The sequence below is a fragment of the Manis javanica genome, chromosome 18 (assembly GCF_040802235.1).
Source record: "Manis javanica isolate MJ-LG chromosome 18, MJ_LKY, whole genome shotgun sequence".
Classification (NCBI taxonomy): domain Eukaryota; kingdom Metazoa; phylum Chordata; class Mammalia; order Pholidota; family Manidae; genus Manis; species Manis javanica.
Window position 1 is genome coordinate 19,640,731 of NC_133173.1, and position 24,221 is coordinate 19,664,951.

The 24,221-nt window shown below is 36.2% G+C and overlaps 1 protein-coding gene, 1 non-coding gene and 2 pseudogenes across 2 annotated transcripts in view; all 4 read left to right on the forward strand.

The window, feature by feature from the left end:
• LOC108405747 (uncharacterized) overlaps positions 1-23,305 on the forward strand; it is a 51,524-nt gene extending 28,219 nt beyond the window's left edge. Inside the window, exons 9-18 of the mRNA XM_073227179.1 lie at positions 509-635; positions 1,343-1,454; positions 4,276-4,400; positions 5,552-5,644; positions 6,663-6,785; positions 7,994-8,108; positions 12,607-12,736; positions 16,052-16,182; positions 16,909-17,011; positions 17,700-23,305. The gene's annotated coding sequence lies outside the window, so the exon portion shown is untranslated. The remainder of the gene's footprint in view (positions 1-508; positions 636-1,342; positions 1,455-4,275; positions 4,401-5,551; positions 5,645-6,662; positions 6,786-7,993; positions 8,109-12,606; positions 12,737-16,051; positions 16,183-16,908; positions 17,012-17,699) is intronic.
• Positions 882-975, forward strand: LOC118972072 (small nucleolar RNA SNORD116). The gene has a single exon (XR_005060883.1). It is a non-coding gene; the product is annotated as a small nucleolar RNA SNORD116 (small nucleolar RNA).
• LOC118972082 (small nucleolar RNA SNORD116) lies at positions 4,612-4,693 on the forward strand (annotated as a pseudogene).
• Positions 7,012-7,087, forward strand: LOC118972083 (small nucleolar RNA SNORD116; annotated as a pseudogene).
• Positions 23,306-24,221: the final 916 nt, after the last annotated feature.

Here is a 24,221-nt window from a genome sequence, read left to right on the forward strand (position 1 = left end):
CATTGCTATGAGCCTGTATGTCGGTGGATTCCTGGTTCCTGTGCTCGCTGGGCTTCCGTGAGGTTCGCCTGCCCTGTCACTGGCCATGGGGCACAGTGTCCATGTTGACGGGTCATCCACAGTCAGGGAGTGGTGGTGCGTGGTGTCGGTGTGCTTTGGTTGGAAGTTGTGGCTGTGACAGAGGCGTGCTGTGGCCTGTGTCAGTAGCCATGAGAGGTCAAAGCTGGCACCCTCCCATTTGGAGCACTGGCCTGGGGCGGCTGGTGGTAGACCATGAGGCCTGGCATCTGTGCACAAGGCATGCTTCATGTCGGCACATGAACAAGTTCATGTGCACACCCACACTCACACTGGCCCGCACCCCTGATATCACACCCGCATTCAGACATTCCTAAGGGACAGATGTGCAGACAAGAGTCTTGCCTGGGGAAAACACTGCATGGGTGTGGTTCCCTGATTGCCTGGGTCCCTTTGCCCATGGAGCACATGATGTTTGTTCACTTGGCAGGTGCATTGGCCAGTGAGTCTCACAGTCCCAAGAAAGACTTTCCTCTGCTTTGGTGAGCATCTGTGTGCAGCAGCCCCGAAGAGTTGTTGCCCAGGGTGGGAACCACCCCCGGCAATGTCTCGCGATGGTAAGCATTCCTGTCTGTGCCAGAGGTTGAGAGGCTGCATTAGGACTTTGGGGAACTCCTAAGAGCTGCTGGTTTCTGTGAGCCTGGTGGAATGTGGGGTTTCACTCCAGGGAGGGATGGCAGTTCTTGTTGCTCAGGGGTGTGGTTCTGGGTCCTCCAGGTGGCCGCAGGTCTCCCAGGCCATCAGCTTGCCTGCTGAGACGTCCAGCCTGTCTTGGGAAGGGTTCAGCTTCCCAGGTCGTGCTCGGATTGATGATGATTCCCTCTTATGCATTCCTTGGAAAATCTGAACAAAATGAGTGAGAACTTCCTACCGTCATTCTCATCGGATCTGAGGTCCAGCACGTTTTCTCACCCAGGGGCCAGAGAGGTCAGGAACAGTTTCCTAGAGGCACATTCCTGCCTATTGTGGCAGCCCCTAGAAGTCAAAGGTGGCATCCTTCTCTTTGAAGGCACCAGTCTCCGGCCTTTGCAGGCAAGGCGGGGGGCCAGGGATCTATGCAGAGCCTATGCTTTTTCAAGAGTAGAGACCCCAGCATTCTTATGCTCACACTCACACACAGACCTGAATAGCCACCCCTCTTGTGGCCTCATGCACACCTTCCATCCTACCTGGGCGACAGAGGGACAGGATAAGCAGATGCCTTGTGACCTGAGACCCTGGGCAGGTTTCTCAAGCATGCATGTGGTTTCTCAACACTCCTCAGGTGGACGTGCCATGCGAGGCTCACTGTCGGCAAAGAAGCAAAGTCGGTTCCTCTCCTGTGAGGACCAGCGGCACACAGGTGTCCCAGGCAAACCGAGGCCCAGCTCACAAAGGTATGTGTCCATTTAACCTTGTTTCTGCCATCTGCACTGGGGTTCTGTAGAGGTGCCACAAAGGCTGCTTGCCTGCATGTGCCCAGTGGCTCGCAGCTGTGGCCGTAAGAGTGAACTTTGTGTTCCTGTCTCTCAGTGGCTTCATTGGGATGATCCCGGATGCTGGAAGGGTCTGGGTTCACTAGCTGACCTGCTCAACCGCCCAGTCTGTCTTGTTATATTTTCCAGTGTCCCAGAATGTGCTTGAATTGATCATGATTCCCTCTTATGTATTCCTCAGAAATCTGCACAAAATAATTTATGAGTTTTACAATCATCCTTTTTGTTGTCTCATTCTGTGTGTGATACAATTGTATCAGTGATCATTTTCTATTTGCCCTTTTTAGCAGCATCAAATGTGTAAAAGTAGAAATTATCCTTTTGTTTGAGAAAGAGTCACTGGGAATTGTGTGTCCTGTGTACACGGAATCCTCTTTGGAAGTGCACATTCTGAGTTCAGATAGCCAGATACTTTCTCAGTTCCCTGTTGGTGAGTTGCACACGACTTATGATTCGCAACTTTACGCTGGCCTCTTTGCTTCCATCGAATCCATTAGGGACACCTCTTAGTTCCTTTGTCTCCTAAAGGGAAAAGATTTCCTTATCAGGTTCATGGCATGTGCTGTGATGAGGCATTTCTTTTTTCTCTTATTCTCAATTGAAGAGGCAACGTGGATTCTCGTGTTTATTGAATCAGTGGGTTAGTCCTTGCTGGAATTTAGCCCCTTTTGAATCTGAGGCTGTGCTCACTTGCAAAGACACTTTGATCTATGGCTTTAATGCCCTTGTGTTTGAATTCATGTGTGCATTAGCATTCCAATCTATAGGTGGGTTTTCCAGTTGTGCACCAGTGCATGACACGTTGGTCTAGATGGACTTAGGATTCTTATTTTTTGAAAGCACGGCATTGAAGGGGCTTTTTTATTACAATGCACAAGCCCAAGGCGAGTGACCTTTCTCTAATAAGATTTTTACCCTGTAATTTTTGACACTGCAATTTTCTAATCTGTTAGAATTTTCTTTGTTCAGATGTAGGAATTTTGCCTTGACTGTGAGAGAAGTATGCTTGTGAATCCTAGCGGTCAATTAAAGTGAGCATCTTCTGCCCTTCCCTGAGGAGCCACCTTTGGTGGCAGCAGCCTCATGTTCTGGTGGTCTTTGTTTCTCAGACAGTGCATTTCTTCTGTAAATGCTTCCTGATATCGTGTCCATATTTTATGAAATCTGTTGTGAGGAAGGGTATATGCAAAGAGTCCTTCAGTTTTCACTGCAGGTATTCCTTTTACTGATGACACATTTGTGTTAGTTATGTACCCCATGGTGTCACAGGTCACATTTCTGTTTTTAGTCATTGTTTTTCAGAAATGTGATTATCCAGTGTAAATCCAGGAAGGTTTACATAACTAAAGAATTTTAAATTAATGAATTGTACCCATATTTAGCTGCCTGCATACACACATATATCTTCTTGTTTTGATTTCCTATGCCAAATTTTTCCCAAAAGGTATAATGAAATTGGACATTGCTGTGTTCTATTTGGCATAACAATGGACACACTTCTTTTCTTTCCACTTTTTACTTCATTCCCATGGCCATCGTGGATCAAGTACTAGGTTTCATATGAAAGAGAGTTTCGGTTTTTTTATATCTGTCAAAATTTTTTCAAGTTTATTTGATTTAGAAAAGGTTTTGGGGGCTGACAACTTAAATGCATTTCATGTGTCTCAGAAAGGCTGAGTGTTTACCACATGGTTTGTTTCTAAGGAAGTTAAGTAAACATTCATTTAAAAATATTTAAGCTTCATGTGCTCCTGAGAACACATTTACTATCTGGAGATAGACCCAACTGCAGGGAAAGAATATTGAAAACAAGTCGGCATTGCCTTCATTAAGGTTTTCAAATTGGTAAGCATCTTGTCCTGAAAATACTGACATTCTTCTTAGGGATGATGCAATATTCCAATAACACCAACTCTCTAGCTATGCTGGTCAGCCTTGGAACCTTGGGAATTGAATGCTGTGCCTGGTCTTCCTGACTAAGTAGGGTGGGTCAGTGTATCTAAGTGCCTTTTTTTCATATGCCATCATTGTATTTCAAATGTGTTTAAGAGAGATACTAGTTGTAATGTGTGGTTTTGAGGTGTGTATGCTTGGAAACTTTGAGACTAATGTCTTAAAAAATTAATTTGTGTACCATCATGTCCCAAGGAGTAAGCGTAACTTTTCTGGTAATACAGCTTGACCAGTAAGCATCCAGTAAATGTCATATAGGTTTTTATCACTTCACCTTCCATTATATTATTGTTTCTCAACTTCCCTAATTTCTCCTTGTACTTTGTGGATTGGAAGTGATGTTGAGTGGAAGGTGCATTTGGCTTCGTGGATTTCTCACCAGCAAAGAAGTGATGTGTTGTCATTGGTAACAGATTTCTCTTTTGCAAAGGATAATAATGATTTTACTCCACAGATAACATCCCAATTTTCAACACATTTTTACAGGTTTATTCTTATTATCATTTTAAAGAAGTTAGGGATTCACATGGCTTTTCAAAGGCTCTATTAATCTAAATTCTGTGAGGGATTAATAATCTGATGAGTTGTTCATGCTGTCTTCTTTTTTACAGCATTTCGATTCTTTCTCTGCTTGGAATAATATTTTAAACATCTAAGTAAATAAATAATGTACTTCAATTCAGATAAATAATGAATGCTGCCATCTTTTCTTGGTTGATAAATGGACATTACTACTTCTCATGTGCATGTATTTATTCTATTATTGCAGTTCGAGGTAGACCAAGAACTGGGTTTATATGAGAGAGTTTATTCCCTCTTCTTGAGCAATGAAGGTACATTTCAGGAATAATTCTGCGAATACATTTGAAAGGGCCAGTGGTAATTCTCACATAGGTAAGCATTCTGTTGAAGATATTGACTTAGCACATTGATTACTCTTAGCATATGATATCATTTCTCTGACAGTGAGGCTCTGGTTATCCTAGTCCCCCATGGGACTGAATCACTGTCTATAATGCTGGTCTCCATGATTAAGTAGAGTGGATTCCTGAATGCTCAGTGGCTGCCACAGCTCAGGATCAAGGTCCCTTTTGCAAAAGTGCCTGGATCGATGATGACTTCAAAAATGGATCTCGTTGGAATCTGAACAAAATGAGTGACAAAATCACTTCTGTGAGCTGAGGTCCAGGACAGAGACCATGCTAAGTAATAATGTGGAGGGGGTTCAGCTGGTCAGGTAGTACTGTAGCCAGGACTGGGGTATCTAAAATCTACTCTGATTGTATACATTAAGGGAAATGAATTGTATAGGTATCTATAAACATCTAATTTAGGGATACCATGGAAACTCTTTGAGTGCTGGCTGGCAACGTCCACACCCTCATAGTAACCAGGCCCTGGAGAACCAGCACATGAGTAGGGAGACCAGTGGTACATGGTTATACCTACCCTTGAGCCATTCACACATTTTTCTTAGCTGCCAAAATCCTCAGAGAAGCAGTGTATTGAAGTCAATTAGGTAATCAAAGCTAAAGATACGAGTATTTTCTTATTTATCTCTTAAGTAAAAGAAACCTGGCAATTGAAGAGTAGTTCTTATTTGTCAAATGTCTTAAGTGACATTTCATTTCCTTGCCTTTCAAGTCCCAAGAATTGAAGCAGTTCTATTTTTTTCTGTTACCCAGAGAGGAACCTTCTGGACATTTGAGTCATGAAATCATTAAACATTATAAATTATAAAATGATTATATTTCCAATTCTGGGTATTCTAGGTCAATTTGTTGCCTAATACTCATATTTTGTTTGTGGGTTTCATAGTTAGTGATGAAAGGGAGACCTTAGTTTAAATGCCTGGTGCGGAGGGGTACATTTGGGGAAACTTCAAGACAGAGATCATGTGATGTTCATTGCTACCTTGTTCCAAGTAGTGAACATAATCTTTCTTATTGTACAGTCAAGTAAATACTAGGCCTAGTCCTTATAACATGTTATTAGAAAACTTTGAATAATGATGCCTTTGTCAAATTCCCCAATATATTTTGTAGATACAAGATGATACATTGCTCCAGTGAGCGACTGATTTTGTCACTTGTACCAGCTTCCTTCTATGGGAAAGACCAGAATAATGAAGTCTAGAGGTAATATTGTAACTTTTAATAAATATATTTCCCTGGGTTGTTTCTATTATTCATTTTTAGCGAACAAGATTACAAATGATTTTGAAAAGAGTCTGTTAATCCAATATGAGACCTTAATAACTTGGGTGATCTGAGACTACTATGTATTTTATTCACAATATTTTTATGCTTCCTTTCTTTCAAATAACATCAGAAGATTATACTAGAGAAATAGTATTTTTGTATATGTATGCATAGTAAACCTCTTATGTTGGGTGTGAATAACATACGGATATGTATACTCCTCTTTCAATAATTTTACTCATTGCTAACATATCAACATGGACCAAGATCTTGGTTTCATATAAAAGGTTTTATTTCTTCCCCTTGAAACACGAAATGAACCAAAGTATTGGTAATAATTCTGCCTCCCATTTTCAAGGGCCAGTGGGAGTTTTCATTTCAAAGGAACAAGCATAATTTTATAGTTATATAGACAGTCAAATGAGTAGCTATTGTTAATTCCTTATTATCTCATATCAGTAAATGTTCATTTAGGAAAGTTTTGTTTCACAACTTCTTCAATTTCTTCTTTGCTTTGTAAATGGAAGTGATTTTGGAATTGCATGGAATACTCACCCCATAGCAAAGAAGTGCTAACTTCACTTCTACCTGTTACCTTTTCTGGCGTGGGGCAAAACAATGCATTCCAAAAGTAATAACAAGTTTTAAATAAATTTTCTTCTTATGGATATTTTTATTAGATTTTCTATAATCAGGTGCTTAATTAGTTTTGTGAAGTATCTATTAATCCAAATAATGTGAGTTATTTATTTCCTGGTGAGTCATCCAATATTTTGTCTCTTTTACTTCTAAGGCTTTTGTGCTTTCTCCCTTTGAATAACATCAGAAATATCCTAGTAAAATAATATGGGCACATTGATATGAAGATATCTAATAAACCCTCCTGTCTTATGCATGTTTGATAAATGGACATGTATACATCTCATCTTTCCTTATTTTTACTCTATTTCCACAGATGGACATGGAGCACTGGCTGGGTTTCATATGAAAGAGTTCAGACCTTCTTCTTGACATGAAAGAAACTACTGAAAACATTCCTACTATTTCATCCTCAAAAGCCTGTAGGAATTTTGCATCAGTAAGCATTTTGTCCTGAAAATACTGACATTCTTCTTATGACACTGTAGCACTCCTATAATAATGACATTCTGACTAGCAAGTCAGTTATGAGGCTGGTCATTGACTGAAGTGGCTGTTCTCCATGATAGAATAGTGTGGGTCAGTGTGTCCCAGGGAGATGGACTCCTGAGTGTTCAGTGTCTGCCACATAGCTCAGGATTGAGGTCTCTTCTACAAAAGTGCCTAGATCAATGATGACTTCAAAAAATGTTGGAATCTGAACAAAATGAGTGACAAAATCACTTCTGTGAGCTGAGGTCCAGGACAGGGACTGTGCTAAGTAACAATGTGAAGGGGGTTCACTTGGTTAGGTAGTATTGTAGCCAGGACTGGGGTATCTAGAAGCTACTCTGACTGTATACATTAAGGGAAATAAACTGTACAGATGTCTATAAACATCTGATTTAGGGATACCATGGAAACTCTTTGACTGCTGGCTGGCAGTATCCACACACTCATGGTAACCAGACCGTAAAGAACCAGCACATGAGTAGGGAGACCCAAGGGATGTGTTTAGTTCAAATAGATCGTTCAAAAGATATCAGTCTTTACTTATCAATTATTATTCTTTTGATATAAAATATTTTGTTAGTTATAGGTGTGCAACATAGTAATTTGACATTGGTGTGCATTATGAAATGCTCACCATACATGTAGTTACCATCTATTGCCATACAATATTACTGCAATATTAGTCAATTACATTTTAGATAAAGGAAATATGTGGAAATTGAAGAATGGATTCTATCTGTGGGAGTGTTTCTGAGTATGTTTTAATTGGCTTGTTAGGCCAGTCACAGGAATTAGTATAGTTCTTTCTTCCTGTTACCAGTGAGAAATTTTCTAGACATTTGAATGATGGACACAAGTATATGCTGCATTACATATGTTTAATTGTAAAAATTATTGTATTTCTAATTCTTTTGGTTAATATTTTTAAGGAAGTGTCTTAAGGAAGATGCCAGTTTTAATGAGTGATGCTGAGGGTTCATTGGAGAAACTTTTATCAGATCTTTCTACACTCTTCTGTTCCATGAAACAATTGTATTTTTATTATTATTATCATATAGGTGATCAGTGAATGTATATAATTAATTCTATATAATATCTTATTCAATTCAGAAGTTTTCCTTTCTCATCTCCTTTAATTTCCCCTGTGGTTTACAGGTTGGAAATAATACTGTAATTGCATGGAATTCTTGCCACCTCACCAAAGAAGAGCTAATTTTGTTCTTTTATTAGCTCCCTTATCTGAGAAGCAACACAATACTGGATTCTCAAGGTGACATCTAATTTTTTATAAGATTTTTGCTTGGTTACTTTCATTATTTTTCTAAATAATCTGAGCAGACTGATTACCAGTAAAGAAAATTGAATTGGTAATCAGAAAACTCCCAGAAAACAAAATTCCAGGACTAAGAAGCTTCACAGGTAAATTCTACCAGACATTCAAAGAAGAGATAATGCCATCCTTCTTAAAGTATTCCAAAAAATAGAAGAGGGTATGCTTCCAAACCCATTCTATGAGGCCAGCATCACTCTAATACCAAAACCAGACAAAGAAAATTTAAAAAAAAAGAAAATTACAGACCAATATCCTTGATGAATATAGATGCAAAAATCCTCATCACAATATTAGCAAGCCAAATTCAAAAATAGATCAAAAGGATCATCTATCGTGACCAAGTGGGATTTATTCCAGGGATGGTACAATATTTGTATCAATGTGGCACACAATTTAAAAAAAGGAAAGATAAAAACCATATGATCTCAATTTGACAAAATGCAACATCCATTAATGTTAGAAACTCTCAACGCATAGAGGGTATGTACCTCAACATAATAAAGCCCATATATGACAAACTCACACCATACTCAGTGGTGAAAAGCTGAAAGCTTTTCCTCTAAGATGAGGAACGAGACAAGGATGCCACTTTCACCACTTTTATTCAACATAGTGCTGGAAGTCCTAGCCATGGCAATGAGACAAGAAAAAGAGATAAAAGTCATCCAAGTTGGTAAGGAGGGAGTAAAACTGTCACTATTTGCAAATGACTTGATACTGTATATAGAAAACTCTGAAGACTCCACCAAAAATCTATTAGAACTAATAACTGAATTCAGCAAAGTTGCAGATATAAAATCAATATACAGAAATATGTTGCACTCCTACATACTAACAACAAACTAGCAAAAAGAGAAATCAGGAAAACAATTACATTTACAATTGCATCAAAAAGAATAAAAGACCTAGGAACAAACCTAACCAAGGAGGTGAAAAATGTGTACTCTGAAAACTATAAGACACCAATGAAAGAAATAAAGAAGACAAAATAAATAGAACTCTGTGCCATGCACATGGATAGGAAGAATTAATATTGTCAAAATGGCCATCCTGCCCAAAGCAATTAACAGATTCAGTGCAGTCCCTATCAAAATGCCAGTGGCATTTTTCAATGAACTAGAGGAAATAATCCTAAAATTATATGGAACCACTAAAGACCCCATATATATATATATTTTTAGAGTGAGTATCTGTGCTGGACCTCAGTTTCACAGAAGTAATTGTATAACTCATTTTGTTCAGATTTTTTCAACTAGACTATGTATTATAGTGGCACTGTGTTCCTCGGAAAGTGAAAGAAACAGCCATCTGGAGTTCATCACTCTGGAACATAGTTTTTCACCCTATGAAGTTGTGGATACCAGCCCCCATGTCGGTGATCCACAGCTTCCTGTTAGGGAAAAATGCTTACCAACCTCAGAATTTCCACTGGCTTTTGAGGATGGACCTCTCCTTAATATTTCAATGGGAAGGAATAAACATTTTCCTATGACACCTGAATTTTGTCCTTATCACTCTATGAGAATAAAGTTGTGGAAAGATTAGAAATAAACATGTCTATTAGTATGCCAGGCACAAGATAGTAGGGTTCAATAATAGACCCACCTATTAAATAAGCTATTTATCACTCTCTAAGAGTGCTTCTGATGTTATTCCAACAATATGAATTGTGTTAGTGTTTAGTCTCCAACAGAGCAAATATTATCCAACGTTTTCTGTCAGACAAATTTAAATGTGCAATCAGACTATCTGAGTATACTTGAAATTCCAGGAAAATGTTGACTGAACAATTTAGTCATAAGATATTCATATGTATTTCTGTAAATTCAACCTCAGAATCATTTTACCTTCAAAGATAATCAAATGGTTTAGGAAGAAGGAAATCACAAAAAGCCGTGATAGGCGAATAAAGAACAATCGTCTCTAAATCAGAGTACTTAACCTGCTTGAGCTCAAGATCCTGGCAACTTGCAAAGGATACACAAGGTTATGTTACACTGATTCCACACAGTATGGTCACAGCAGTGCTGGAGGGACTCACAGAGGCACAACACCCATGGACATGTGACTAGAGGGGCTGGGAGTGTGCATGGAGGAAGAGTCGGACGTGGAGCCATGAAGTATTTCCCATTCTATTTCCAAGGTGATGGTCCCCAGGCCACACTGTTGGGGCCTCAGTGGTATTGAGGAATACACACTTCTCAGGAGAAACAAGCTTCTGTAGCCACACTGTGAGGAACAGCCTTGCCATTATCCCCATGCCTACTCTTCTGCATGAGGCATCAGCACGAAAACTGAGAAAGTGAAAAAATTCTGGAAAAGAACAAATGCCTTAAAGAAGACCTCATACTGTTGAATTGACAGGCTCTATACAACACCAATGAAATTCTTTTCTTTAATTGAACTATAGTTGATACACAATATTATGATGGTTTCATGTATACAATATAGTGATTAACAGTTACATACATTATTAAATCCTCACCCTAACTAGTGTAATTACTGTCAACATAGAAATATTTTACAGAACTGTTGATTATATCCTCTCTGCTGTACTCATCCCCATGACTAATTTATATTATGATTGAGATTTTGTGCTGCTTTATCTCCTTCACCTATTTCTCCCACCCACTCCAACCCCACCAGGTGGTAACATCCAGTCACTTCTCAGTGTCTATGAGTCTATTGCTGTTTTGTTCATTTTGCTTTGTTTTGTTTTTAGGTGCCACATGTAAGTGAAATCATATGGTATATGTCTTTGTCCACCTGGCTTATTTCACTGAGCATAATGCCCTCTAGTCCCTCCATGTTGTTGCAAATGGCAGGATTTCTTTCTTTTTTTAATGTCTGAATAATATTCCATAGTGTATATGTACCACATCACCTTTATCCATCATCTATTGACAGACACTCTGGTTGCTTCCATGTTTTGTCTATTGTAAATGATGTTGCAGTAAGCATAGAGGTACATATATCTTTTTGAATCATGGATTTTTTTTCTTTGGGTAAATTCTGAGATATGGAATTAGTGAGTCATATGGTATTTCTATTTTTAGTTTTTTGAGAAACCTCCATACTGCTTTCCACAGTGACTGCACCAATTTACATTCCCACCAACAGTGTAGGAGGGTGATAGTGGCTGTTCTGACTGGTGTGAGATAATATCTCACTGTGGTTTTGATGTGCATTTCCCTGGTGACTAATGATGTGCAGCATCTTTTCATGTGCCTATTGGCCAACTGTATTTCTTCTTTGGAAAAATGTCTGTCAGGTCCTCTGCCCATTTTTTAATGAGGATATTTGGGGGGTTTTAGTGTTGAGGCATATGAGTTCTTTATATATTTTGGATGTTAACCCCTTAACAGATATTTCATTTACAAATATATTCCCCCAAACTATAGGTTGCCTTTTTGTTTTGCTTGATGGTCTCATTTACTGTAGAGAAAATTTTAGTTTGATACACTCTCCCTTGTGAGAGATGTGTCCAGAAAAAATTGCTCATGCTTGTGTTCAAAAGATTTTTGCCTATGTTCTCTTCTAAGAGTTTAATGGTTTCACTTCCTATATTTGGGTCTTTAACTCAGTCCATAAGAGACTGTTCCCCGCTGTGCATTCATGGCTCCTTTGTCATATATTAATGGAAAATATATGTATGGGTTTATTTCTGGGCTCTCTGTTCTATTGCATTGATCTATGGATCTGTTCTTATTCCAGTAACATACAGTTTTGGTTACTGTACTTTTGTAGTATACCTTGATACCCCAGTTTTGTTATTCTTTCTGAGTTATTTTGTGTTTCCATACAAATTTTGAGATTATTTGCTCTAGTTCATTGAAAAATGCCACTGGCATTTTGATAGGGATTGCATTGGGCATGATAGCCATTTTGACAAGATTACTTCTTCCTATCCATGAGCATGGGATAGAGTTACCAGTTAAATTTTTTTACAGGTAATCAGTCTGTTTGGATTTTCTGTGTCTTTTTGGGTCAGTCTTGGAGGGTTATACATTTCTAAGAGTTTGTCTTTTTCTTTCAGGTTGTCCAATTTATTTGTATATGTTTTTCATACAATTCTTTTATAATTCTTTGAATTGATGTGGTGTCAGTTATAACCTCTCTTTTTCATTTCTGATTTTGTTTATTTGTTTCCTCTTTTTTCTTGATAAGTCTGGCTAGGGGTTTTTCTGTTTTGCTTATCTATTTTGTTTGTAAACCACCAGATCTTGTTTTCAATAATTTTTTTCTATTGTTTTATTCTGCTCTATTTACTTCTTCTCTGATCTTTATTATGTCCCTCCTTCTTCTAATGTTGGGCTTTGTTTGTTACTCTTTTTAGAGTTCCTTTAGGTGTGAGTTCAGATTTATTTGGGCTTGATCTTGCTTCTCGAGGTAGGCTTACTTCTTATCTTGCCACATATTTATTCTGTTCCCACAGGTTGATGTGGACCAGAAACTGTGTTTCATTTGAAAGAGTTTATTTCTTCCCCTTGAGATGTGACTTGAAGGAAAGTATTGGGAATAATTCTGCCTCCCATGTTTAAGGGTGTGTGTGAATTCTCGCAAAGGTAAATATTTTATCCTGAGAATACTGATACTCTTTCAGGTATTTATGATGCTGTAGTGACAGTGAGAGTCTTTCTATAGTAGTCCATCATAGGTGGGTCACTGATTGTTTTTGCTGGTCTCTATGACTCAATAACATGGTCATTGTTTCAAATGGTGATGGAATCCTGTTGTTTAGTGCCTGTCACCTATCTAAGCCTCATAGTTGCTTTTATAAACAAGCCTGAATCAATGATGACTTCAATAGTTGATCTCTCAAAAAGTCTGGACAAAAAGATTGATAGAATCACTTCTCTGAAACTAAGTTCAAGACTCAGTTGAGTCTTCCTGGCCATATAATGAAGTGGGTGTTAATATGAAATAGATTGTGATAATTTATGTTTCATTTTATAATCCCTAGGACCAGTACTAAGCAAATGATTTTTAAAATACCAAAAGAACAACCAAAGAACTTAAATTGTATAACAGAAAAATATCTACCTAATACAAAAGAAGGCAGCCCTGAATAAACAGAGGAACTAAAAAAATGTAAGATCTAGATAACAGATAGGAAATTGGCAGACAGAATCCAACCATGTGATAATTATATTTAATTAAAAAAAACAGAAACTGGGCAAGTCTATTAAAATATTGACTACTATACACTGTTTATAAGAGATGTACTTTACAACCAAATACACAAATACTTTGAAAATAAAAGAATGGCAAAACTGTATCATGTAAAAAATTCCCAGAAGAGAGCTGGATTGTCAGTTCCATATAAGAACATAAAAGAATATAGATTTTAAGATAAAATATTACTATAAATGAACAAGGATATCCTATAATGATAGAAGTTTTAATTAACCTGGAATGTGTAATAAACATAATTACCTAATCACAGTGTCTCAAATTATATAAAGCAAAAACTGACATGATTGAAGAGATAAATGGACAATTAAGTGGCAATAACTAGACTCTTAAGACCTTCTTCTTAGTAACTGATATACCAGTTAGCCAGAAATTCAGTGTGCCTATATCATACTTGAGCAATCTTATCAACCAACTTGACCTTATATATATATAATTCCAATCAATAGAAGAACACAATTGTTTTTAAACACACCTTGAACACTCTGCAGCATAGATCATTTGCTAAATCATAAAACTAAACTCAATTTTAAAAATATTGAAATAATGTAGAATATATGACCACAGGAAAATTAAATTAGGAATCAAAGCAGAAATAAAACTGTAAAATTGCCTAATATTTGGAAATTAACATACTTTACAGAACCCATGGATCAGGGACAAAATAATAAAAGAAACCAGAAAACATGTAGAATTGAATAGGAAGCAGCTAAAGAATGACTAAGGGAAAATCTATAGTTTTAACTGGCTACATGAGAAAAGAGGAAATATATCAAATAAATAACTTATGCTTCTACCTTAAGAACAAGAAAAAGACTAAACTACAAATTGAACCAAATAAACTGCAAGGAAGTAAGTAACAAGGGTTTGAGCAAAAATCAATGTCATAAAAATAAAACCCAGGATAACTATAGAGAAAAGCCATGAAATGAAAAGTTGGATTTCTACAAAGATTAGTGATATTGACAAGCCTTTAGTTGAACTTACCAAGAAACAAAATGAGAAGACATACATTACGAAAATTAGGAATGAAAGAGGAGGCATCACTACTGACTCTCTAGATTCCATCAGGAATGTTGTTCGTCTCACTGGGTTTTCTCAAGGAGATGTGACTATGGAGTAATGCAAGGTTCTAGTTACACTTAAAACTCAACACACCCTTGGTATTTAGAGATTCTCAATGGCATCAGTACTTATCTCTGTGAGGTTTCCAGAAGATCCCTTGGAAATATACTACCACTCAGTCAAATTTATCTGTTTCTAGCCAGTTTTTTTTAAGTATAGTTGATATACAGTATATTGGTTTCAAGTATACAACACAGTGATTCATCAGTTACACCCATTGTTAAATCTTCATCCCAACTAGTGCTGTTACTATCTGTCAACATAGCAAGATGTTGAAGAACCACTGACTATATTCTCCATGCTACCCTTCCATCCCCATGACCAACTTATATTATGATTGAGATTTTGTGCCTCTTTATCCCCCTCACACTCCCCACCCACCCACCTCAACCCCCTCCCCCATGGTAACCACCAGTTACTTCTCAGTGTCTATGAGTCTACTGCTGTTTTCTTCACCTTGTTTGCTTTGTTTTAAATTCCACATGGAAGTGAAAACATAGGTACTTGTCTTTCCCCACCTGCCTTATTTCACTGAGCATAATGCCCTCTAGGTCTATCCATGTTGTCACAAGTGTCAGGACTTCTTTCTTTTTTTATGGCTGAATAACAGTCTATTGTGTATCATCTATTGATAGATACTTTGGTTGCTTGTCAATAATTAATCTATTTCCTGAGGCCTCATATACTCACATCAGATATAGACATTAATAATGTAGTAAATCCTCCATGGTTTCCATTCCTCTAGAATCTAGGATTTTTGACATTTCTGTGCTTAGCTCAGAGCATAAGGTATAATTCCTTGAATAGTTATTTCCTTTTCAGGAATGAAGACATTGGCCAAACTGAGGTATGTGATCGAGAGAATGTCCCTGGTGCCTCAGCATGTGTGTCCTGTTGAGTAAGAGCATTAGAGGAGAATGAGAAACGGCCCCCAAACGCAGTTTGTGACAGGCTAGAAAACTATGCACTCCTTACCTGTGTAGTTATTTTTCTCAAATTACTGCACACTATGATTGAGATTGGCTTTTTTTGTTTTTTTAATTAAAATATAGTTGATATACAATATATTGGTTTCAGATGTACAACATAGTGATTTGACAATCCCATACATTACTAAATGCTCACCATGAGTACAGTTAACATCTGTCAACATACAAAGAAATTACAGTATTATTAGCTATGTTCCCTCTGCTGGATTTCCATTCCCATGACTAATTTATCTTCTGATTTGAAGTTGGTACCTCCTTAGCCGCTTCACCTGTTTCCCGCAGCCCCTAGCCCCCGCACCTATAGCCAGATGCTCTCTGTGTCTTTGGGCCTCAGAGGGAAGGGAGAGCTGTGCATGTGTGAAGGTTGTACACATGACACACAATGAAATGAGTAACCACCACTCTTCCCAGTCTGTATAGCACAAAATACCCATGATTCATGATATTTTCTTTTTAAATTAGATTTTTTCACATGTTTATGTATATTTTATATGTAATATAGATGCATTTATATTTCTATCTGCATATATTTTTCTTAAAATGTTCTTTTTCTTTTTTTTTTCTTCCTGTCAGGTGTTGATAGAGCCTAGAAGGGCTCTGTGCCTTTGCCTTATCTCTTGGATGTTGTCTCCACAGAATGAGCTCACGACTTCTCAGTCGGTGGTTTTCCATCTCTACCTGTGGTCTTCTGGACACCCTTTTAGGTATGACTGTATGAGCATGTTTATATGAAAAAGACCTAAAATGAATAGGAGTTGATAGATCTTGCTCTCCTTAAGCTTTATGTCTTTTGGTTGTAGCTAAATAGCATTAAAAATCCATCCAAGAGCCAGATGAGATTGGGCACAGATATTGGGAGTTACAGCTGTGGGTAATAACAGGTCTCCCTAAATGGTGGTACTTCCTCAACAATCCTATCCTAAAACTAAATTTACCTCGATAAGACAATTTACAAAGTTACTTTTCAGTTCTTTATTTGTATGACTGGGCTTTTAACTTCTTATGTTCTGATGTTTCAGAGTGATTTTGTGACACAAGCACTTTATGGATTGCCAGGCATGGGATAGGTTCTCCACAAATTTTGATCAAGATTAGATATAGGAGTAGATTATTTTGAGTAATTTTGTAAATAACCCTGTCAACTAAGCACCAAAAAAAAAATGATGTAAAAAGAGAGATGTAATTTTCAGTAGTATTCAGGCAATCCAGTTGGTTTTGGAAATGTGCAAGAAGAAGGGCACTAATGCAAGGTGCTGACAGTAATGGGTAGTGTCATGGAGCAGCTGACCATAGTTTCAGAGCTGTATAACTGAATGAGAAGCAGGTTCCAAAAGAAATTAATATGATAAAGTACAAAGAGTGTCTTCTCATTTTCCAGCTGAATTGCCTTTTTCACTGGAAGTGGTATTTCTCATTTGTTTTTCCCTCAGAAGATGACTTCTTGGGAACTCTTTGGAGTAAATGATACCAATACATCACTGAAACAAGACTTTTCAAACAAAAAGCCTGTTGTCCAAGGGGCATCTTCTGAAGGTAAGGTTTTTGTCAGAATAGTGCTTGCTTTCTAACATCTGTATAGAAAAATTGGATGTTAATTTTCTGAAGATTAATGATTTTTTTTGCAATCTAATTGACTCCAAGGGCCATATTGCATAATGAGTTAAGTGATAGTTTTTCTTATATACCTACATAGCTTTTCTCACTTTAACTAGTACATTCACTGTTAATGTGAAAGATTTCCCTAACTTTTATTATTATCCAATAAACTGAGCTCCTTCTTGGCTGGATCCATTATGTTACCAGAAAATTGTGTGCCTGAGATATAGTAATACTCAAAAACTATTAGACTGGAGAGCAGTCAAGTAGTTTTGTCTGAAATAATTCATCAAATGAATGAGTGATCTAGAACTTAAAGGAGCCAAATACAGAAGTCAAGAGACAGATTACGATCTGAGGTGGTAGGAGATGTCCATAACTTTTTAGCCAATGAAGGAGAAAGTGCAGCACTCATGTTTGGCATCTTTGATTTTAGGAAGTTTTAAAGTCATTTTTTTTCTGGCCACAGCATGGCCCCAGATGCTGAAGATGTGCGTTTCTCTGCAAACTCCGGGTAGATGGTTCAGGCACATATAGGAGTGCACGAGGACTTCATTTCCCCTGGCAGTCTCCTTAAAACACGTGTTCTTCACCGTTGCCAATTTTCCCCCCTGTGTCCTCACAGGTGACGATTGCAAAGGCGAGGTGGATTTGGTGCTGTGGCTGCCATTACTTCTACCACAGGCTTCACCAAAACAATGATACAGTCTTCCTTATGCATGGCGACTCCTCTCTGTCCTGTGTTGCAGTGGACACCTCCTGCAGATAAGACATGCTTAACTGAGAAATGCTCATGTCGGGATATCATCGATGAGACTTTAATTTGGGCATGGTGGCTGTTTTCCTTGCTGCCACTTGACTCAATCCCAGGAGCCTCAGTAGAGGAAATATTACTGCACAAGAAACTCAAAATGATGGAATTGCTTAGTGATCCCATTAACTATACATTTATCATTTTCATTTGCCATGTGGTAAATTTTTTAAATAGGGTATATTAAAAAGAAACTGAGTAAACTTTTATAAAAATTCAAATCATATCTAAATATCTAATATATAATTAAGTACGTTTGTCAGTCGCAGTCTGTTCCCCAGTTTTCTTCTGTTAAGGGAGTTGTGTGCATTTTTTAAGTGGATAGATATGCACACACACACACACACATACTTAAAAGCTATATTGGGGGGTTCTGGAAGTGGGGCCCTATTGTACACATTTTTCTGAAAATTGCCTTTCCTTTAACAGTTTTTTCAATGCCAGTTTTCTATTTCAGTAATGCACGTCTGTGTCATTTGTTGAATGACTGCATGACTATTTTATAGATGAAATATAATTGTTTTAAGCATTTCTCATTCATAGATAATTATGTTAGCACCAAATTTCTGTGCAGTGAGCCTCCCTATACATCACTTATTTTGCATTTGTCTATTATACCATAATACTTAGCAGTTGAAATACTGGGATTAAGGATATGCACATTTCAAATTTTGAAAATTATTACAAGATTTCCTTAAAATTGTGGTAAGAATTTTTTCCTCATATGGCAATGAATGAGATTGCCAGCTTTCCCACACCTCACAGATAATAGATTTTATAAATACTTAAAATCTTTGCCAGTATGATAGCCCAAACTATTGTCTTAAATTGTATTTCTTTTGTTTTTGAGTTTGATCATTTTTTCATGTTTACTAGCCATCTGTATTTTTTAATTTCCTCCTTATGTCCAATTTTGAGGGTGGAGGGAAGTCTTAGTCTCTTCGTGATTTTGAAGAGCTCATTTATTATTGGGGGAATAAGCTTTGGATTGTCAAGTATTACAGATATTTTTTACACAGTTTTAAACATCATTTTTGTTACAAGAATGTGTATGATTGTTATATGTCCAAGTTAACCATGTTTGCTTCTATGGCTTCTGAGTTTCATGTCATTTTGGAAGGATATTTATATTGATTCCATAAAACCCTTCACCTATGTTAACTTCTAATTCTTTTGTGTTTTTTTAAATTCAAATTAGTTAATCATGAGAAATTTTTTTTATTTGAAATCTTAAAGTTGCCAAGTTATTTGCCATTACCTGCGATTATTTGCCAATAATTGCCCATTTATCTGTAATGCCACACCTTTGCACATATGCTGTATTCTCATCTGTGACTGGCTCCATTTTTGTTCTGTGAATCTGTGTCTCTTCTTCTGCCTCCTGTCTCATGTGTCTTCTCATTGGTGGAAATTACAGTTTAGACTGCAATTTCATCAACTTTAATAAATAATTTAGGGGAGAATTGGCTTTTAAAAATATAAATCTTCCTACACAAGGACAAGGTATGTCTTTCTTATCTTTTATTTAATAACTTTAATTACTGTTAATATTTTAACTTTGTGATGGGGTATTTTCTTTCAGTTTATTTTCTTCCTTGATAATTTTTATGTATCTGAAAGTTTGTTTTGTTTTTATGGGTTAGTGGTCAACTTACTCTTTCCCATTACTTCAGATTCTTTCAAAGTATGTACTAAATCCTTTGTAAATACTGATAGTTTTGATTCTTTCCTTCCAAATGATCTGGGTTTAGTTATATTGATAAAGTTTACTGACTGGTACTTTCACAGCACTTAAAATTACCCACCCTTGACTTAATCAGGTTTTGCTGCAATGGTTGGATTTGACCAGCACATTGTTGCTTGTCTAGTATCCAAAAGACTCCCAGAAAGAGCAATAATCAAGCAAAGCTGAGTTTATAAACCTACTCCAGCCATGGAAAACACCACTTTGACAAGGGTCAGTAGTGTTTTAAAACTAGGAAATTAGAGCTTTGGGTCTGGGATGATATGGTTTAAGGTGGGTTTTTCAAGTCAGAGATCTGGGTAGGAATGGGCAAAATTTGCCAAGCATAGTTTAAATGAAAACGGAATGTGAGGCTAGATAGGCTAGATAAAAGTTTTTGTCTTAAATTAGATGTTTGTCAATGTGTGTAAGATGTTATCAATGACAGAAGAGTGATTTGCTTAGATGAGCAAACTGTGAATTTATTTATTTGTTTACAGTTCTATCTTGTTTATAGGACTCTGCTGGGGGTAGTATCAGATCTTAGTCCTAATAGGTAAGTTATTTTGATAGAGGCTGTCTCAGTCATCAATATAAGATGCTAATTGTAAATTTGAGATATTTTTGAATATCATGTTAGAAAGTCTCCTATGTTTTATATATTTCTAAGGAATTCTAATCAAAACCAGGTGGTAGATATAATCAAATGCTTTTTGCACAAACTGTATTAATTTTTAATTAAACTTTTATCAGTGTGAAATAATTTATTTTCTACTACTGCACTTTTGTTTTATTCTTTGAATGAGCAAACACTATTTGGGATGAAAAAAATGTTTTACTCTTTAGATTTACTACTAAATTATTAGTATATTAATTTGATTTGGAATTTTTACAAGTATACTGTTAAATTAATCTGCAATTTTCTCATTTTGTCATGCTTTAGTATCAGATTTTCTGATTGTATTAAATAGTTCTGAGTGTTCTAGAATGTCTTGAAAAGCTCTAGTGTTAACAGTCAATCAAGCATATGCATCAGTTCAGTCTCTGAGCTCGCCTTTGTTTTTGGTGGTTTTGAGTAGAACTGAGACTATCTAGAAAAATCTTCTCATTTATTTCTATGGTTATTGTTTGTTTCTTATTTTGTATCATATTTAATTTGTTCTCCTGGAAAATCACAACCCAAGCAAATTTTCAAACACAGTATCATGAAGCTATACAACATGTTCTTTCATTTCTCTTTTAAGTTCTTGTTTCAATTGATATCCATGTTCGTTCCAGTTTTGGTTATTTTTGCTATGCCTGTTTTAGTGAAATAAGAATGACTCATGAATGTTTAGCATCACCAGTTCCCCCTCCCACCTCCCCCAAACAGCTCTTTGGTATAATTTGTCTGTATGTGTGTGTGTGTGTGTGATGTTCAGATTTATGTATGTTTTTTTCTGTATTCCTTTAATGATTTTTTAAAATAAATTCTTAGATATGTTATCCACTCATTTTCACTTGTTCTTAGTAATGAAAGATTTGCTCCATTGTGAATTTTATAACACTTTTCATTATGAATACAGTGGAAACATTCAGAGTATAAGGAGAAAAGAACAGTTAGCTTGCAGATACTAGGAAGCCAAGTTCCACCATTATCAGCATTTTGCCATATTCACCTCATGTTTTGTTAAAGTATTTTCAAATAAAGTTAGGGAAATCATAACACTTCTTTCCCCCAGATGCCTTTATAAAATTTTATTTTTAAGTCATAGTATACATTATAAAATGCAGAATTTCCAAAAGGATATTCAGTGAAAAATAATTCGTTTCTCAATTATGTCCTCTATAACCACCATTGCAATTTCTTCTTCCTGAAGACAATTTGTGTTATAGATTCTTGTTTTCCTTTCAGACAGATACACATAAACACACATACACATCCCAAAATGTCTATGTATAGATAGACACATACATACACACACTTTTATAATGTTCTCTAACTTCTTTTATATATTTATATAATGTACAAATATTTTAGTATTTCTAGCAAATCGTTTCATATCAGCATATGAGGTGTTTCATTACTATATTTAATACTTATATTTGTACACAGATAAATGCATGGATTTTAGTTGTTTAATTCAATAAGTTTTTTTAAAAGTATATAACCATGTAACCCATGTAACTATAACATATTCAGGAAATGGAATCTTTTTATTATTTAAGAACCTTCAGTACTTCCTCCTTCCATCCAAGCCTAATTCTCATAGGAAACAGTGTCCTGATTTCTATCAGCATTTGCCTGTTTTTGAAATTAATCTAAATAGATTCACATAGTATATGTCTGGCTTCTTCCATTCATCATAATGATATTGAGATTAATCCATGTCACTTCCTATATTAGTAGGTTTAAATTTCTTTTTTAAGTTGCAGAGTAACATTCTATTGAATGGGCATATTACAGTTTATCCATTTGCCTGTTAATGGACATCTGGGTTGCTTCTAGATCTTAGTTATTTTAAATGTGCTAGCAGATCTCTTACGTAATTACATAAAAATGGAATTTGCTTCATCATAAGATGGACTTTGCTTAACTTTATAAGAAACTGCCAGAGAGTCTTACAGAGGTGGAAACTTTTTACTGTTTCAGCTAATGATATTTTCTTGTACTACACATCATTATCAACATTGGAAGTTGTTATTCTTTCAAATCTGACTTGTTTGGGTGTGAAGTGGTATCTTCTTGTGACTTCAATTAATAAGTTGTTTACTTGAGAAGCTAAACAGTGTTTCATGAGGTTAGCTGCCAGCTATAAACCTTCTTTAGTAAAATTTCTTTTAATTTTTCTCAATATTTTGTGTTTTATTTTGAAGTAATTTTAGACTTACAGGAAAATTTCAAAAACAGTACAGAGATTTCCTATATATTCTTTACTCTGTTTTAATGTTAACATCTTCTATACTATTATTATAACATTAATACACAGAAAAATTATTGAAAACTGGGAACTATTATCGATATAATACTATTAACTAGTCTGAAGATTTGGATTTTGCCTATTGTCTCACTAATATCCCTTTTCTAGTTCAGGTCCACCTTTTTTCTAGTTCAGTCCAATGCAAGATCTCATATTAGATTCAGTTGTAATAGTTTCTTATCTCTATATCCAACCCCTGTTCTTGGAGTGTTCTTCTGTCATTCTTTGTATTTCACAACCTTTTGGGCACTTTGGAAGATTGCTAGAATAATTTTGTATGATAGACCTTAATTTGGATTTATCTGATATTTTCTTGTGATGAGATTGGGTTATGCACTTTTAGTAAAAATAACACAGTGATAATGGTGTGTGCTTTTCAGTGAATCATTCAGGAGTGCATGATGTCAATGTCTTATTTTTACTATATTAGATATGACCATACGGTTAAGGTGGTGAATGTCAGGTTTCTCCACTGCAAAGTTACTATTTTTATCTTTGTAATTAATAAATATTTTGTGAAGAAGTACTTTGAGGCATTCAAATATTTTATCTCACCGAATTCATTCACTCATTAATTTTAGCACCCACTGATGACTCTTGCCTGCAGTAATTATTATTATGGTGTTTGCCAAATGCTGATGTCCTGTTTTCATGATACTTTCTACATTTATTCACTAGATCTTGACTGCAAGGAAGAACTGTCCTTTCCCCCATTTATTTATGTGTTTGGTTGTGTATCAGTATGGATGTATACTATTTATTGTATTCTATGGGTTGTCATTTATTGCAATAATTAATTTTTATTGCTAAAAGTTTCCGATATTTCACCACTGGGAGCTTTTTAAAGTTGGTCCCTATGTCCTTTCAACACTCCCACACAATTTTTTTGAGCACTTCCTTATTTTATGATTCGTTCTAGGCTCATCGTCTGCTTTCCTTCCCCAAACCCAGAATCACAAGGAGCTCTGGTTCTTTGTATTAGAAAATAGTATTTAGAAACCAAGATCTGAGTATTGCATGTATTCATTACTATTAGAATATCATTATATCTAAGCCCCACTAGTGCACAGAGTTGGGAAACACATATGTTTACTCATGCACAAATTTATTTCTCTCTCTGTCCATCTGTGTGTGTATAGCTCCGTACTGTTATTTCTGATTACAATCCAAAATCACAAGGCTCATTTTATCCCCGCTCCTTCATTACTGGTAACTCCTTGCTCCAACAGCAAGAAACCTACCTTTCATTATCCACAATATATTTTCTTGTTTCCTAAATCCTGCAATTGCTATACCTTACCCTTTTAAAAAGAAAATCACTAACTAAATTACAATATGTAAATATAATTTTTTCTTTACCTATATAGTATCCAGGTGAACACAATTCCCCAAACTTAGATTAATTTTTTTCTCCTGATCCACTACCTGTTAATCATAGAGTCATGTACTTTCTCACTGTTTATATTCTATTTTAAGTTCCCCCACCTCATGGTTGATTTTAACTATTTTTGCATTTGTGAAACATTACACTGGTTCCAAGAATTAGAATAGTGAGAATTGTCGCTCTCCCCTCACTACACGGATCCCATTCATCCCATCTGTCCACTCCATAGACCCTCAGCCTCTGGAGGTAACTATTCCCACTGGTTTCTG